Consider the following 16,176-nt stretch of genomic DNA (forward strand, 5'->3'; position numbering starts at 1 on the left):
GTATATCAAGAAGAGCAACTCCAGTCGAATATCCTTCAGATTTGTTGAGCCGAATTAAGTTCGTAACTCTTAATAACTGATGAGTGGTTGAATGCCCATGGCGAAAACCAAATTGCTCATCAGCAAAAATAGAAATAAAGTCATTAATATGAACCATCATTCTATTTAAAATAATCTTTTCAAACAGTTTGCTTATTGAAGAAAGCAAACTGATTAAGGATAACTAGAAGCCTCAGCTGGATTTTTGTCCGGCTTCAAAATTGGAACAACTTTGGCGTTTTTCCATTTATCTGGAAAGTATGCCAATTGAAAACATTTGTTAAATAAATTAACCAAAAAGGATAAAGAGCTCTCAGGAAGTTTTTTGATAAGTATGTAGAAAATACCATCATCACCTGGGCTTTCATATTTTTACATTTTCTAGTAATAGATCTCACTTCATCCAAATTAGTTCCCAACGAAGGATCAAAAACATTATCTTGATTGAGAATGTCTTCGAAGCTCCGTGTAACCTGATCCTCAATTGGACTAGTGAGACCTAGACTAAAATTATGGGCACTCTCGAACTGCTGAGCAAGTTTTTGAGCCTTTTCGCCATTTGTTAATAAAATTTTATTTCCCTCTTTAAGCGCTGGAATTGGCTTTTGAGGTTTTTAAGAATTTTGTTAATTTCAAAAGGGTTTCGAACTGGGATCCAACTGAGACATTATTCTCAAAGTTGGTATTTCTCAGAATAGCGAAACGTTTTTTAATTTCATTTTGTAAATCTCGCCAAATAACTTTCAACGCGGGATCGCGAGTTCTTTGGTATTGCCTTCTTCTCACATTTTTAAGACGGATCAGTAGCTGAAGATCGTCGTCAATAATAATGGAGTTGAATTTAACTTCACATTTCGGAATTGCAATGCCTCTGGCTTCGACAATTAAATTTGTCAAAGATACGAGCGCATTGTCAATATCACTTTTGGTATCGAGAGGAATATCAACATCAAAAATTCCTATCGATATATGTTTTAGAGAATCCCAATCAGCTCTATGATAATTAAAAGTAGAGCTGATTGGATTATAAATGGCTTCTTGTGAGATTTCAAACGTCACAGGAAGGTGATCAGAGTCAAAGTCAGCATGAGTTACCAATTGGCCACACAGCTGACTTGAATCCGTTAAAACTAAATCAATTGTAGAAGGATTTCGACTGGAAGAAAAACAAGTTGGTCCATTGGGATATTGAATAGTATAATATCCCGCAGAACAATCTTCAAATAAAATTTTACCATTGGAATTGCTTTGAGCATTATTCCATGAACGGTATTTGCATTGAAGTTACCAATTACGAAGAATTTAGATTTGTTGCGAGTCAGAATTTGAAGATCAGCTTTCAACAAATTCTTTTGCTGCCCATTGCATTGAAAAGGCAAGTAGGCTGCAATGAAGGAAAATTGTCCAAAATTTGTTTCAACAGAAACTCCCAAGGTTTCAAAAACTTTGGTTTCAAACGAAGAAAATAATTTATGTTTGATACGTCTTTTAATGACAATGGCGACCCCACCACAGGCGCTGTCAGACGATCATTTCTGTAGATAAAATAATTTGGATCTCTTTTAATGGAGAGTCCTGGTTTTAAATATGTTTCAGTTATAATGGCAATATGCACATTATGAACTGAAAGGAAGTTGAATAATTCATCTTCCTTACCCTTTAGAGAGCGGGCATTCCAATTTAGAACTTTCACACAATTATTTGGATCCATTGAAACGGAGTCCGATAACAATTTTTTGTGTGTACTTTATACCAACCTGAATAGCTTCAGGAATGGTATGTGTTTTGTACATTGCATCAATATTGTGATGCAATTGTTCAGTTAAAAATCAAAATCGGAAGCAGTCATGCTACCTGAATCGGCAACATGACCGTTATTTTCCGTTGGGACATGGGTATAAACCTCATTTTGAGAAGAGAAATTTGGTCTACCAGCAGCGATGTTTGCATACGTAGGTACATTGGAAAAATTGAATTTACTGGAAGTGCTTGCTACCCGTTGACGAGCGGCAAAATTTGTTTGTGAATTGTGGTGGGTATGAGTTGCTCGACCGGTAATCGGTTTCGAAATTTGAGCGTTTGAGAAATTTCTACCCGTCGAATCTGGGATCCGATTGGAATTTCCCGTCATCAATTTTGCACGGGAATTCAAAACTTTTGCGTGAAGGGCATTCCAGAAATTGGATTTGTGATTGCCCCACAGTTTGCGCACTTAAATTTATTGAATCTTCTCTCACAGGACATGCGTCCTTGGCGTGAGAGGTTCCACCACAAATCATGCATTTAGCATCCATGTGACAATGTTTGGTTCCATGACCCCACTTTTGGCACTTACGGCACTGGGTAGGGTTTTGAAATTTCCCCAGGCCTGCGGAAATGTTCCCATGTAACACGGACATGGGACATAATACAGGCCTTTTCCAACTTTTCATATTATTTAGTTCACTTTTGTTAAAATGAACTAAATAAAATTCTTGAGAAATGCCCTTGGGAAGTACCAGAGTGAGATTTCTTTTCATCTTAATTACTTGGACTGGTGAAAATCCAAGTAATTGAGAAATTTCAATTTAATCTCATCCAGTGATTTGTCATCACTGGGGAGACCTTTCAAGACGACTTTGAACAATCGCTCCAGTTTTGTCGTCGTATGTGAAGAATTTATGGCGCTTCTCAGTTAAATAGTGAAGAAGACGTTTAGGATCGTCAAAGGATCCCGGCAAAACGCGGCAGTCACCCTTCCTAGCAATCTGAAATGAAACCTTGATCCCCTGAAGGTAACTCAAAATCTCATTCCGAAGCCAGAAAACTCGGCAACAGATACCACAATTGGCGGAATCCTTTTGTTTTTCGCATGAATCGAATCACCTGGGCTAGAGGTAGATTCGATTTGCTCAATATCATCATTGATCAAATCGAACTGATTGCTCCAGTTCGATTGGAGAAGAATTATTTCCGATATTAGAGTTAGAAGGAATATCTGAATTCTCCAGCTTCCTTCTATTTTTTCCGCGCTTGGGCAGGACGGTCTTGAAACCTTGTTTCTTTGAAGGAAGTGGAGAATTCAGAGACTCCCTTCCTCTTGTTTTCTTGTTAATACTCATTGCTGAGCGTGGAGACGTGACCTTCTAAGAGGTTTTTCCCAGAACGGTGTCCCTGCAGGATTACCACCGCTTGTCGGAATTTTACTTCCGCAAACGGGTCCAACGTAAAACGAAGGCACGGGTCCTTGCAAAGATCGTAACAGGATCAGTGGGTACAAATAGCGCTAAGAAGCACCGTTGAAATTAAAATAGCTTCGGGTAGTATTAAAAACTTCCTTCCGCAAAGAGAGAAAGAACCGCACAGCACGAAAGCACGATGCGGTCTGATCGCGTATACTTTGATGATCTTATCTGCACCCGTCGAACCATTCTGAACGCCTGTCATAAGACGAGTTTATACAATCCCATTGAATTCCACCACTTAATTGTATCTTGACAGATACGTATTTCGACCTCAAAAGTAAGGTTGTCTTCAGTGTCTCGTACTTGACTCGACTCGACTTCGAGTTCACCACGAGTTCACCATTCACCTATATTTATTGAAATAAAATGACAAGATAAATCTACATACATAAGACTGAGGAAATCGGAAAGAATAGATATCAATCAAACTTGTAACTTGAACCAGTTCAACAGTGTCTATATGGACAACATGATCCTTGTACGGCTGGAGAATTGCTTCAAAAGTAATAAGCTTGTCTTTTTTATGAACCGAAGATTGAATACTATCTTATGCCTAATCAAAAACTCTCGATTCAGTTTCTTCGATGAAGTATTGGGCAACATCGATTGCCCAGTATTGGGCGAGTCGAAAAAACTGCTTCGGTAGATTTTTACCACCCATAATAACAATAGACATCTACTACATTACATAAAAAAATGACAACATATTTTGACATTGACAATAAAATGACAAAACTAACTTAAGAAATCTTACGAAGTTTGTTACGAATAGACTCATTGACTATATAACATGAACGTAATTCCCTCCGATTCAGTTGCAACAGCGTCTTCTTGGACGACATGTTCCGTGTACGGCTGGCAAACTGCTTTGAAAGTCGTATTATGCAACTAGATCATCAAAGGCCTGGCGCAGAGGTTTCTACTCTATTCAGAGTCCCGCCAGTAAACCTTCACAAAAAAATGGTTTCAATAAGTCAACAAAATCATTCACATGTTTTAAATCTATGTACGAATAAACTTACAGCTTTTGAAAGTTGACTTCAATTTTACCATGTCGTCTTGGTTTTGGTCTAATCCAGCCGGAATGGTTAAATGCATGACAATATTGTTCAATATTGTTCAAATGTAGGAGATACCTTATGGATAGTTTCATTTTGCAATAAAATTTAAATGCTGCATGATTTATTTAGTTTTGTGTGATATAAATGCAAAATTCAGATAGGTGGTCCAAAATATGAGCCCGGTCCAAAATACAGCCGTTACCCTATGAGAGGATGCTTTCGACTGTTGTGCTCAATTTTGTTTGACTATTATCGGCTCTTTCAGTCTTATGAAGCAGCTAAAACGTTATTGCGTTTATTTTCCGACGGAGCAACAAGCTGCTTCGAAGAAGAAACCTCAACCGATAATGGTGAAAAATGTCTCCATTGACAACGACGCCGTTATCGGGTACCTGAAACGCAATACTGAAAGCGCAATACTACTCACACGATTTCGCGAGTGAGAAACCGTTCAAGTCGGTGGTCAAAGGACTGCCGGACATGGATACTGGTACACGATTTCGCGAGTGAGAAACCGTCAAAGGACTGCCGGACATGGACACTGGTGCCATCGAGGCGGAGCTAATAAACCGCTACAAGCTACAACCACTGGGTGTTTTCTCAATGAAGCGAAAAGAGGAAGGAACAAGTAGTATCTCGACCGGCTCTACCTGGTACATTTTCGGAAGGGCACAGTAACGGCTGGTGCCCTAAGGGCAGTGCGTACCATTGGCAGGGTTGTCTGCCGTTGGGAGCCGTACCGCGGTTCGCAAACAGAAACTCAATGTCAACGTTGTCTTTGGTTGTTTTTGCTTGGCACCAGGCACTCCAACTGTAAGCCTCGTTGTACCAACTGTGCCCAAGGATGTCTCACGGTGGACTGTCTACTGGAAGATGCAATTGAACTCAAGTGTGCGAACTGCAAAGGCAATCATCGAGGAAACGATCGCTCGTGCCCAAAACGACAAAAATACAGGGATGTACGGGTGAAAGCATCCACGTCAAATCAGCCTAGAATGAAGAAGGGCAAGGCACCGCCGCCACCAGTCATCGATGTGCAAAACTGAACGCTGAAACACGGAATTTCGCCGAATTGGGTGGAATCAAGAACCGCCTCCCTATCACGGTGACATTGAGGATCTATTGCCCGATAAATACAGTGTGGAAAAGCTCATGCAAATCTTCGATGAGATGGTCAACGTACTTCAAAAATGTCAAAACAGACAAGAGCAGATCCGTATCCTGGGTCGTTTTATCATCAGGTATGGCTGTTAAACCCATCGAAATTCTACTATGGAATGCCCGCTCTCCGGTAAACAAACGTGAAGAGCTAATCGTGATCCTCAACTCAAATGACATTGTCGTGGCCACAATAAAAGAAACGTACCTCAAGTCAAACGTAAACTATGGCAGTACTGGTAGTTTTCGTGATAGTCATGTAAAAACGAAAACAGTTGCATTTTCATTTTCAAGAGACAAATTGAAAATGTAGCAGTCATGACGGGAATGTTGCTTCGTTTTGAAATCTAAATTTCTCAATAGTTTTGATAAATCTGTGCAAATAACTACAACTAGTCGTAAAATGATTATATTGCTCCTGATTTTAGAGTTAGAAGTAACATTATTGAAGATAAACAGCTTGTTTACAGGGTTAGTTTAACGCGCTTTCATGAAAAAAAATCAGTGAAAATTTAGCGGAATTTCTTCCACTGTTAATGTTTTCTGTGAATGGGGAGAGAATAAAATGTAAATATCGCGTGACTTCTCTCAATGAAAATAAAAATCTCAGTACTGCTATGGACTTCCCGATCACATCGTTATTCGTCTGGATCGGATATCTGGCCGCAAGGGTGGTGGGCCGTCGCGGCTTCAAGTTCAACCCTCTCCCTAGCTTCAACACATCCGTGATAGAAGCTGTCGGTATCCAAGTGACAACTGATCTGGGACCAGTGAAAATTATATCTGCCTACTGTCCAAAGCAATGCACCAAGGAGCTTAGTACCCGATTCAAGCAAGACCTCAGCAAGATGACGAGAATAAGAGGTAAATTTGTGTTGGCTGGAGACCTGAATGCAAAGCACGCGGACTGGAACAACACACGATCTAATGTCAACGGCCGGATGCTAGCGGAAGATGCTCAGGCAGGGTACTACACTGTCTGTGCGCCGGACAACCCCACCTACCTATCGCCAGCTGGGTATCCATCAACTTTGGACATATGTCTGTAAAACCTTGGTGATAACCTCGCCCATTCGATCACCATCAATGGCCTGCTTTGGGACCACTACCCGGTGGTGGTAAATGCTGGAAACATCGTGATGAACAACCATCAACACCTGAGGAAAGAATACCACCACGTCGAATGGATACATTTTCAACGCATCGTGGACCGCAACCTTAACTTCGATTGTGACCTCGCTACCACTAAAGACATCGACCGATCGGTGGAGGAGATCCAGGGTGCCATCCACACGGCCAAAGAGGAGTGCGTCAGAATGGTACAGCCTGTAAGTAGATTCCTTGTGATGAATAACACTACCAAACGTGTATCAATTGGAGAAATGTGATTTGAAGACAATTTCAAGGTACTCGAGAACCGAAGAAAAATATTTAGTCAACAAACTGAACAAAGTCATTTTGAAGCGCATTACTAGGCTGAGAAACGAAAAGTTTAGCAGGGATATAGAAAAATTAGCGCCTCTTTCTAAACCATTTTGGAAAATTTCTAAATTGCTCAAATCAAAACCAAAACCAATACCTCATTTAAAAGTGAACGACACCCATTTAATTACTCCAGCAGAAAAAGCAAACGTAATCGCCCGCTAGAAGACGAGGTCCTTAGGACGCTTGAAACAATTGGTATAACAAATTGCTATCTACCACAAGAAAAGAAAGTCACTCTGGATGATGTAACTAGTGCTATCGAATCCACCAAAAACATGAAGGCTCCTGGAATAGATTGTATCATTGTCCTTAACAGAATCAGCTGAGTCTCGTACTTGACCCTTTGACTTCGAGTCAAGTACGAGACACTGAAGACGGCCTTACTGTTGAGGTCGAAATACGTATCTGTCAAGATACAATTAAGTGGTGGAATTCAATGGGATGGTATAAACTCGTCTTATGACAAGTGAAGACATTCCACTAAAAAGCTCAAAATAATTTTCTTATCATAGATTGTATATTCAATTTAGTACTGCACAAGAGCATACCACTGACTAAAGTTTTAAACAGATGTTTGGATCTTCAGTACTACCAGGAAGCTGGCAAAAATAGTTTCAATTAGAAAACCAGGCAAAGATCCAACCAGCCCAAACAGTTATCGCTCCATTAGCCTGCTTTCATCGGTAAGCAAATTATTTGAAAGGGTAATAATGAACCGTATTTTAGAACATGCGGAACGTAATAGAATCATCCCGCCCGAGCAGTTTGGATTTCAGAAGGGAAACTCAACTACCCAACAGCTTTTCCGAGTGGTGGAGGTTATTAGGGAAAATAAACGGGTAGCCAAATTAACAGTTATGGCGCTTCTCGATATCGGGAAGGCGTTTGTTAACGTCTGGCATGACGACTTTGTCTATAAGCTTTATCGCTACAATTTTTCCACATACCTGGTGAAAATTTTCCAAAGCTACCTTTCAGACAGGTCATTCTAGGTTCACCTGAATGGAGTTTCGTCTGACCGTCAAGATATTTCCGCCAGAGTCCCCCAGGGTAGTATTCTGAGGCCGGTGCTATACAATATGTACACCTCCGATGTTCCACAACTCCTAGAGCACGGCTGCCTGGCTTTCTATGCCGATGACTCGGCAATCCTCAGAAAAATATATAAAGCTCTTTTAGTGGAATATATTCAACCGTCTAAGACGAATTAAGTACTCTCCGTTTAATTCCACTGGTTAATTTTCGTTATCTTTGCAGATACGTATTTCGACCACAACTGTGTGGTCGTCTTCAGTGTCTCGTACTTGACTCGACTTGAAGAAAAACAATCGCAACTTACACTATTTATACTACGCTAGGTACCTAATCTAATCCTATTTGCCTACTTTATTTTCCTATTCAGTAAATTACATTATTGCTTAGGTAGAAACTAGAAGAGCCAAGAGCTGCCATTTCCTGATCCTTATTCAACAGCGCTGTTTGTACCTGTTTGTAGATTTCCAAACTCTCAGACTCTCAAACATCGAGTTTCCATGGGGAAGAAACATTTCTTAAGATTTTAATATTTGATGCCGTAATTGGGTGATTTTCCTTATACACATGCTCTGCTACCTTAGATCTAAAATCGTAATGTAACCCCTTATCGTTTTCTCTTTTGCCTTACTCACTTCCGCCTTATGTTCCTTGAACCTTATATTTAATGATCTTTTTGTTTGGCCTACATAGATTTTTTACATTGGGAAGTTTTTATAAACGCCTGCCTTATTCAACATTTCTACTTTATCCTTCGTTGAACCCAATAGAGTTGCTTCTACTGGAGAATACTAGATCGATGCCGAATTTCCTTAGTCGAGGGCGTAGCTGGTTGGTGATGTGTTTATCATATGGGACCGAAACTCTTTTCAGCGGCTCATCGATCGGTGTCAGCGTTGTATGTCCATTTCGTCGTAGGGTCCTTTCCTTCCTTCTCTCTCGTATAGTCCTCTCCTGGTATCCGTTGATCTTCGCTGTTTCCTAGATCTATTGTAGTTCCTTCGTTTTTCCTTCTTCGCTCAGGGGTATCGTCTGCATCCTATGGATCATGTGATGAAATGCTGCCATTTTATGTTGGTACGAATGGTTCGATGTATATGGGTTCGTGGGCTTCCTGTAGATTTCGAGGCTCAATTCTGTATTTGCTTCCCTGATGACTAATAGATCCAAGAAAGGTAGTTTACCTTCCTTTTCCTCTTCGAAGGTAAATTTGATGTCCTTATGCACGTTGTTTATCGCTTTCAAAATCCTGGGTAGATCCTATCGGTTGATGGTGCTGAAAATGTCGTCGACGTATCTCCACCACTTCTTGGGTAGTATTCCTTGTTCTTGTAGGTTGTTCTCCAGATTCGCCATAAACAGTTCGTACAAAAACGGTGTCGAAACAACGGTGGTTGAAACAAGGAAGATTAAAGTCAATAATGCCAAAACGTAAGTCATAATTTCTCTGTACAAAAACTCGATGCGATTAGATCCTCCCCTAGACTGCTCGGTGATAATGGGTGGTAATAGGATTGAGTGGTCCAATGAAGTCACGTATCTGGGCATGCTGCTAAACAAAAAGCTTTTGTTTAGGGCACATGTAGAAAAGACTGAATCAAAGTGTTCTATTCTTGTCAAAGTTCTGTATCCATTGATAAACCGCAAATCCAGACTTCGCAGAAAAAAAAACAAAAAGGCGATCTATAAAAGTGTGATTTTTCCGGCACTCAGTTATGCAGATCCAGTATGGCAAATATGTGCGAAAACTCATAAGGGGTCGTACACATATTACGTAAGCATTTTTCTGGGGTTTTTCCCCCTCTCACCATGTAAGATTTTTTTCATACAAAAGGTTTTTTTATTTATAAGAAAAGCACAAATCGTTCATTCTTTTTAAAAGTCAAGGAAAAATCTAGGTCCGACGGAGATTTGAACCTAGTCACCTTCACAATGGTATGATTTGATCCCGCGCCTTTCCCCATGGTTCTTTAAATACAATAGATCGCTTCGTGAGTAACAATATTTAGATTCACTTTGAAGATGGTTAATATATTATTTAAATTGCTGCATCTGAGGTGAAATTTGTTCTACTCTTTTCACATAAAAATTCTAACTGCTTAAAAATTGTTTGATGCAGTATAATGCATTTATCACTTTGACTAAAATTATTTCCAGGGAAACAGATCGAATATTCAAATTAGTCAGGCATCATTAAGTTGTGTTTTCTAAAGCACCTCACACTCAATCGGCCCTCGCAAATATGCAAAGATTATCTCCGCATTGACGTCGTCAAGATGTGAGCTAATTTTAACTCTAGCACCGCACAGCTACTGGAGTAACGTATGACGATTCTAGCGCTTGGCTTTATGCCGATTTTCCATCACATTTTCTTTGCCATTCCATTCGAATCCTAGAGATATTTTGACGTACGTGACAACGATTTAATATGAAAGCCGTATCTAATGGCAGTCCCCAGTATGTCTGGCTGCGTCCTCGCTGGTGTAAATTCGCACGCTCGGAATACTCACATGCATAATGATGTTGGAGTAGTCATCTTTCTTTTCCATCTCGTGAAAAATGCCAAGCATGCCTCATCACGGACAAGTGTGTGCTGCAACTTGCTGGCCAAAACTGTTGGTTTGAAAATAACGATATCTGTACATAATGTGGGTTATAGTGATTTAAATAATGGCTATTTCGGTTTGCTATTTTAGCAGTCGACCTAAAGTTCAAACAAATTAATTTGTAATTTGAGTCTGTACATTGCGATTAGTATGAAAGCATTATCTGCCGTTGTTTTAGAAGTATTTATCATGAGCCCAACTTATGTTGCTTGGTTTATCTGTCGGATGTACATTTTCGTCAATTTTTCATAGCTCTTTTCATGAAACTTTGAAGTGGATGGATTGACACCAGCAATATCGGTGTAATCGGTTCAATAATTATTTGGCCTAAGCAGTAAGAATTATAATTGGAGAATTAAGTAATTGATCAGTTAAAACAATCAGGCAGTTTCAAATCCCATGAAATTTTGATTATATTAGTTGCGGTCGAAATACGTATCTGTAAGGTTACAATCAAGTCGTGGAATTTAATCGAATAGCTCTAACTCGTCTTATGACAAGTGAAGACTAAAGCTCTGAATAATTTTTCTATCGTATAGCAATTGTTTAGCTAGCTATTGAAAAAAACATCTAGGAATTTCTCCGAAATGTTTTTCCAATAACTTTCAATTCCTGGAATTTCTATGAGTACCCGATGAAGTATATATCGACTGTTCCTTCAATATTTTGATGGGTTTCTTGATATGCTAGCCTTAATTACAAAGTCAAAACAGGGTAGTAAACAAAATCACTGGAAAATTGTAGTTTTTCCATCATTCTTCTTAGAATATTCTCGAAAATTCCTTGGGACATTACTTAACGAGTTCCATTAGAAATTTATCAAGGAAGCATTTGGAATATTCATCCATATGTTATTTGATAAACCTACCCAGATATTTTTTCGAACAAAAAATCCAGTCATTTCTTCGTAAATACCTTAAATAATTTTTAGGAAATTCTTCCAGGAATCGATTCGGTACGTCATCCAAAAATTCATTCAGGAAAACCATCAAAAATTCTTTTAAGAATTCAATCGTAAATTCCTCCAGGTATTCCTTTAGAAGATACCTATAGTAGATTGATCATTATAAAATTCCTTTAAAAATCCTACGCATATGAATCGAGAAATACTGCCGGAAATTCCTCCTGTAATTTCTTTGGAATTTCTATAACTTCGGCACTTGCTCCATGATTGCATTCAGGAATTTCTTTAGGGAAAATACGTTCTAAGAATTCTTTTAGGAATCGCTTCGGAAATTTCTAAAACTATTCCACCGCTACAATGTTTCCCGTGTACAAGAAGGGCGATCGAAAAGATGCCAACAATTATCGCAGCATCTCATACTTTAAAGCGTTGTATCCAAATTATTCGAGCTAGTAATAACAGAACCACTCATATCTCACTGTAAGCAACATCTGAATGCCGATCAACATGGGTTTGCCTCAGGCAGATCGACGACTACTCTCCTGTTCCGAACTTCGAGCATTTCCGACAGCTTTGTGCAGAAATCACAAATGGACGTTGTTATACGGACCTATCTGCAGAGGGTACATCTTTCAGACACATTTTCTGTTTATTGATGAACATACAAAACAAAACGAACAATGGAAAATTATGCTAGAACATGGTTTTCCGGCGATTTTTCAGCAGAGAACCCGGAAAAGCCGTAGGCTTCGTGGTAGCCGGGTACACGATGGCTTTTTTGCAGATGAAGACGATTTGAAGACGCTAAATGTTCTGGGAGACTGAAAGCGATTCGCCCAAATTAGAGTCCATAGATAGACGGGGTCACCTTCGAGGTGGTTGAGGAATTCGTCTACCTCGGATCCTTGCTAACGGTTGATAACAATGTTAGTCGTGAAATACGAAGGCGCATCATCTGTGGAAGTCGGGCCTACTACGGGCTCCAGAAGAAACTGCGGTCAAAAAGATTCGCCACCGCGCCAAATGTGTCATGTACAAGACGTTAAGAAGACCGGTAGTCCTCTACGGATATGAAACATAGACAATGCTCGAGTAGGACTTGCAAGCACTCGGAGTATTCGAGAGACGGGTGCTTAGGACCATCTTTGGCGGTGTGCAAGAAGACAGTGTGTGGCGGCGAAGAATGAAACACGAGCTTGCCCAACTCTACGGCGAACCCAGTATCCAGAAGGCAGCTAAAGCCGGAAGGGTACGATGGACAGGACATGTTGCAAGAATGCCGGACAGCAACCCTGCAAAGATGGTGTTCGCTTCCGATCCGGCAGGTACGAGACGGCGTGAAGCGCAGCGAGCGAGATGGGCAGACCAGGTGCAAAACGACTAGGCAAGCGTGGGGCGTATTCGAGGATGGAGAGATGCGGCCTCGAACCGTGTGTTGTGGCGTCAAATTGTTGATTCAGTGTTATCTGTTCAGATGTAGACTAAATAAAAAAAATGTTAGAGTCCAGTGGAGAAAAATACTTCCTTCGGCGTAGGCTCATCGAGGAGGAGCTGTAGGTTATCAAGTATCAATATTAAGTATAGGGGAAGGTGGGTAGACTTGATCCCCGGGGAGACTTGATCACCCCCTGTTTTATCGAGAACTGAAGTAGTTTTGTTCTAGCGTATTTTTTAGTATAGATCCTCTAGACAAATGACGTTTATGTGGTGAGTTATTTTTTGGATTCACTTCACAACCTTATTTATTCTGTAGGGCGGTTTGTATGTTTTGACCTTCCTAAAGATTTTTTTTATTGGCCACGCAAAATTTGAATAACTTTTCATAACAATGGCCAAATGCTTTCGTTTTTTTACAGCACAAAGCCATAAATGTGCTTAATGATTTGTACTGATGAAAATGTCAACATTCCATCAAAGTTTAAGGATATTTGGATTTGAAGTTATTGCCTCAATATGGGGACATTTGATCCCCCATTAGCCATTCATACAAAAATTTGGCGAAAAAATTCAAAAAAATATAAATCTGTTCTCAGGTTTCTAATTTTTTGTAGATTTGACAGATTTGATGAAGGGTTGGCAGGAAAAATTATTAATTGCGTAGATATCAAAGAAAGGGGATAAAGTCTCCCCAAATTTTAAAATTGCATGTGCTTTCGAATTCAATAACAAAAATCGTTCATGTATACGCACAGCAATTCGAAAATTGCGCGTATTTTGAAGGAAAAATATTTAAAAAATCTGAGGGCACCTTTCTAATTTTATCAAAACAAGTTCTTGGAGAGGGATTAATTTCCCCCGAATATTTTAAAAGTAGATTTTTGACAGCACTCTAAAAAATCGATTGTGTATCAATAACAACAATAAATAACGGACTGTCATACATCAGTAAAGTTAAATACTATATTTCTTAGAGCGTCTGTGTGGAAATCGAGAATGTTTATTTATTTTTGGCTGTGATACATCGGAAATCAGAAAAGGGAATCAAGTCTAACCAGTCTCCCCTACTGCCTATGATCGCATATCAATCCCATCTTTGCTGGATTTCCTTTTCATATGGTACAAATATGCAATTGTGAGCAGTATACGTTTAAATATAATTATCAGCCTGTAAGTCTATTGTTTAAGCTGTCTCAAACAATTCCAATCAAGCAAGTCGAGTAAATACTCCACCGTGCAAAGCGATGACGTTGGCGCTTGATGTCCTGACTGTGAAAAGAGTTTCTCTCACACCACTCTACAATCAAAGCCATCGTTGTCGCTGTGATGCACATTCTTTCTGAAACTCAAATTGACTGCCATATTCCATCTGTGCTGTGGTGGATGACTTTTGTAGGTAATACTGCTGGAGATTTACCACATTATTCCAGTGGTTGTTATTTTTGGTTGCAGCTCTTCTGATATGGGGATGAACTATAAAGGAGCGACTGAAGTTGCACCCTAAGTGCAATATAGTTTATTTCTTTTCGTATTCCTAAGCGATAATGATTAACATAAAATGGCTTCTTCGAGAATTAAGTGATCAGGGTAGAAGGAAAAAATATAAAAATTGTTACTCAATAAACTATGGCTGGGATAGCATGGGCAGTAGGTGAAACTGGACACTAGAGTGCGGCATCATGGTTATTTTTTCAAATCAATAGTTTTTCGAAACCATTCGGGGTCCCAAACAACTGTGAATTTGGGCCCGATTGGTTATGGAAGGAACCAATGAAGTTTGTATGGAAATTAGTATGGGAAAACGTACATTATTGAGTTTTCACTCCTAGATGTTTCAGTTTATCATAAACCAAGTGGCATGTTGCGTTAAAGAATACCCCAAAAGATGAAAAACTTTACTGAAGAAGAACCTGAGAATTGAGCACTTACCCAAGGTAATTCCGGAAAATGTAGTCATATAACTACTGTTCTGATGTTGGTTTTTAATTATAGCACCCAAATGAGTGTTAAAATGGATTTTTCACAATTACTGATCATAATACCTGGGTTGGGCTGCGAAATGGTGAGTTGACATCCGGGAAGGGGCGCCTAACATAGCTCTGGTCCTCACAAGTTCCAATACTCACGCTTCCACGGGTCTTCCGATGACAATTGACCGCCAGCTAAGGGTTGCGTACTAAGCTGGTAGTGCAGCCTGGGCACTGTTGTCCTTCTGACATCAGCTAGAGTGAGAGGGTGCGTACTGTGGGGTCTGCCTAGGATGTGGTGGGGTTTGACAGTGGGCTCTGTTGAACTTCTATAAAAAGCTGCATGTGTCCCCAAGCAGGCCCTATCAAAGCGACCGTGTGCCGCTCAAAGCGCACTAGCCTAGTCCTGGTGTTGGGTGGGACTTTAAACAAATTTGACCTGACTGATCGAGCGTCTGTCCACCAAGGAGGTGCGGCTCCAACAGCGTCTGTTCTGGCATCCAGCGGCTGAGTATGAAATGCTATTCCCCGGAAGCTATACCTAAGATGGCAGCCCCATCCCGGTGGATAGGGAACCTTGGGCCAACAACCTACTGTTCCCGAAACATCAATTTGTTCGAGAATCCGATAATGAAAGAATACGGACTGATTTTACGGCGACGACTCTTAGCGCGAAACAACGGACACGAATAGGAACATGGAACGTTTTAACCCCAAGCCCAGCAGGGTAAATTGGCACAACTTGCCAATGAGGCACGCCGCATGAAGCTTGAGATCCTGGGACTGAGTGAAGTCCGTTGGCCAAACTTTGGAGAACACAGAACGCCGTCAGGACAAGTTCTGCTATACTCTGGTTTACGAGGTGAACACGCTCCCCGGCATCGCGGAGTTGGCTTCCTACTAAGCGCTCAGGCACACTCTGCGCTTATGAAGTGGGAACCTATAAGTGAAAGGATAATCGTTGCCAGATTTAGAACACGGGTCCGAAACCTTACTATAATCCAATGTTATGCGCCAACCGATGCTGCCGATCTGCAAGACAAAGAGAACTTTTACAGTCAACTCAATGCTGTCGTAGATAGAATTCCGAAGGGTGATATCAAGATCTGTTTGGGCGACTTCAATGCGAAGATCGGATCCGACAACTCGAACCATGAGCGCATTATGGGACGCCATGGTCTCGGAGAAATGAGCGAAAACGGAGAGCTGTTCGCAGAATTTTGTGGTAATAACGACATGGTGATCGGGGGATCGCTCTTCCCT

This window comes from Armigeres subalbatus, chromosome 2 (genome assembly GCF_024139115.2).
Source record: "Armigeres subalbatus isolate Guangzhou_Male chromosome 2, GZ_Asu_2, whole genome shotgun sequence".
Taxonomy (NCBI): domain Eukaryota; kingdom Metazoa; phylum Arthropoda; class Insecta; order Diptera; family Culicidae; genus Armigeres; species Armigeres subalbatus.